The sequence below is a fragment of the Octopus bimaculoides genome, chromosome 17 (assembly GCF_001194135.2).
Source record: "Octopus bimaculoides isolate UCB-OBI-ISO-001 chromosome 17, ASM119413v2, whole genome shotgun sequence".
Taxonomy (NCBI): domain Eukaryota; kingdom Metazoa; phylum Mollusca; class Cephalopoda; order Octopoda; family Octopodidae; genus Octopus; species Octopus bimaculoides.
Window position 1 is genome coordinate 6,639,715 of NC_068997.1, and position 3,317 is coordinate 6,643,031.

At 29.0% G+C, this 3,317-nt stretch overlaps 1 protein-coding gene across 1 annotated transcript in view; it reads right to left on the reverse strand.

Moving 5' to 3' along the window:
* Positions 1 to 3,317, reverse strand: part of LOC106872489 (arf-GAP with GTPase, ANK repeat and PH domain-containing protein 3) — a 166,983-nt gene that overhangs the window by 55,005 nt on the left and 108,661 nt on the right. The window lies entirely within an intron of this gene.

Here is a 3,317-nt window from a genome sequence, read left to right on the forward strand (position 1 = left end):
AGATTATTACTTGTTCCCAGCCATAGCTCACTTTCAGCATTCACAATGCTTCATTAAGCAAAGAGGCAGTGGAAGCATCAGTGAAGTTCTTAACAGGGCTCGCTGGAACAACTTTACAAGACTCAGTTCATAAATTTTACTCGTAAACACTGTCCTAACATTTAGGTGTATTAAATTTTATAGTAACTATTTATGCTTCAAAAATCTTAAAACTAAGGCTGAGCTGAAGTAATGATTCTCAAACATGTGACATTTTCTAATTTACAATTTAATCGCTGATTTAGCCATAAAAGGTATGTAAAAGAAACTGATCATCATCCTACCACTGCCATCTCTGAATACTTTCTCTTCAAAATTTTCAGTAATCAAAAGTTACATGCCATCTGTCTACGCTTCTTATTTACTGTTTATTTAGAACTAAACTTTTTTTTTTTTTTTACTACATCATTAACCTTGCCTCTCCCAAATATAAACTTATTTGCCAACAAGCACCTACACCACTGCAATCTAGTGCTAACCTGACCAAACAGTTAAGTGAGTAGGTGATTGATTGGATGTCATCCAGATACAAAGAGACATTGAAATGCATGCACATCCATCTGGTGCAATTCAATAATGATAATGACCAAGTCACTTGTAGGTGGGTCAATATTATAACTTAATAGGTTTATTATAGATAATTAAACACATTTCAAATACAGTAAAAGAAAAAAAAAACATGGTGGAAGAATTTTTTAAAGGGTTCTTCTAAAAAAAGAATAGTACATAGAAATTTAGATATTCTAGTTTTAAAAGCTGAGTGTTTAATTTACTGTTTAATGATTTGAGTGTGTGAGGGCATTATATAGAAATTTTTAAAATGTGTTTTATTTCAAAAGAAAATTATTAACTCTTGACAAAAAAAAAGAAGTAATTAAAAGAAACAAAATGAATGAATAAAATTTAGCCAGATTGAATGGAATTTCTTATAACTTAAATAATCGAATTCAGTGAACTTTGCTAATTATCATTTTTAGTAAAAACTCATTAAATAAAACATGGATTCAGAGTTAACTGGTATAATTTTAAAATTTTGTTTTTGCCAATACAAAAAATAAGTCTTTGAGTTAAAATGAAGTCTTATTTCAATATATTTCCTTTTCAGTTTCTAGGGTTGGCCCTATGAAAAATAAATTAAAAATGATTTTAATTTATTGAGTAAAATTCTCATATTAAATTATTTGTTCCAAATCTTTAAAGAGATACGCTCATTATGAATGGAAATTAAGTGAATCCCATGAGTCAACTTTAATAATAAAAATATATTTTAAAATGTATTTATATAAATGGCAAATAAAGTAATTCATTTTACCTAAACAACAATTTCAGTTCAACTTTAAAGATTCAAATGTTATTTTTGTAAAAACCTGAATAAATTATCAAATTCCCTTAAATTCTCTTCTAAAAGATGCAGATTCAAATGAATATTTTTTATTAAGAATTAGATTTCAGTAACAAGATGATTCAAGTTTGGTTCATATTATGTAAACTCAAACTTTTCTAGCTATGTCAGATTCACCTCTACTCCTGTCATAGTCCTTTATCAGTTTCTACCCATTGTTTAAAAAATTAGTGTAACTGTTTATAACTGTGTATAAATTTGGTTAATAAAACAGTTTACTAAATAGGTATCAAGTTCCAAGCCATTCTCTTAGAAGATCTGTTGCCATACCAGAGCTAGGTCAATAGAAACATAAATGAAATATGTTAATTCAATTATTGGTTTAAATTTTTATATATTAAAATTATCCATCATACATATGTTTAGAGAAATCTTTAGGTATATATGCACAATGTTAAGAGGCCTGTGATTCTATTAAACAGAGTCATGGCACACGTTTTTCGTTCAGCAGTGAAATTCCCCATGAACTTTCTAGGTGCGTGTGTGTGTGTGTGATTTTTGTTTGTCTTAAATTCAAAAATCTTTACAAGTCTATGGCTTTCAATGGGTAAATAAATAACCAAAAATCATTTTCATAACCACTTCAAAAGGTTATTTAGCAGATTAAATTACCAAAATGAGCAAAAAAAAGTCCCTGTGGATGAGTTAAGGGACTGCAATTAGTAAATAAATAATTCCTTCTACAGTAAGCAAAAGGCTTGACATTTTGGTGGGAGAGGGCCAGCCAATTACATTGTCCCCAGCTGACACTTATTTCATTGATCTGAAAATGATGAAAGTAAAGTTGACCTTGGCAGAATTAGAACTTAGAATGTAAATCTGGAAGGAGTGCTGCTAAGCATTTAATCCAATCTGCTAATTCTGCTAGTTCTCCACCTTAATTTGGAAATTAATTACGACATGGATAGCAACACTTATCAATTAATAAAGTACAAAATACAAAAGCCTTCAGTTTATTAACTTTTGCTGCATATCCCCAAAGGGCTTGATTTTTCAAGCCTTTTTCATTTTATTTTTCCAGAGGGACAAAATTTTGTTATCATTTTACTAATTTTATAATTGTTACATCACTGACAAATTTTGACATTTCTATGTATTCATCTCCCAATTTTAATTATTAAAGAAAATATTCTGTTCTGTCAGACAGAGAACTCAAAGAATGAGTTTTTCTATTTACAAATATTTTTTATTAGAAATATATCTAATTAACTTGTGCTCCTTTGAAAATTGTGAAAAATTTTCAAAAACAATTTTTAGTATGCTTTTAAAAGAAAAAACTGAGGAAATTAGATGTTTAAAGTTTAACTGTTTTTATAGTTTTACTTTCTTTCAGTGAGGTTTGGTCAAAGCTTGTCATTTCGAGAGATATATTATGATATAATACAATAATTATTTTTAAATTACAATAGTTATCTAGAAAAAGACTAATTACTCAGATAATATTATTATGTTGAATCATCAAATTGCTACAACTTTTACAGACTTTCTTTGGAATAAAATTTGAGTAAATGATAAATTCAGAAAAACATTCTGTGTTGCTTATTTTAAAAAATACTATGATTATCCAAATAAAAACAAGTTTATTCAGAAATGTGGGGAAATTCCTGAGAAAACTAAATAGTTACTAGAAAATATTTAAGGTTTATAACAAAGAAAATGTATATTAAGTGGTGCTCCAGCATAGGCACAAAACAATGACTGAAACCAGTAAAAAGAAAAGAATAAAGTATGCGTGCACATTCTATCTTTTACTGGCCTCACACACGCACACACACACACTCGCTCTCTCTCTCTCTCTTGCTCTCTCTCTCTCTCTTGCTCTCTCTCTCTCTCTTGCTCTCTCTCTCTCTCTTGCTCTCTCTCTCTCTCTTGCTCT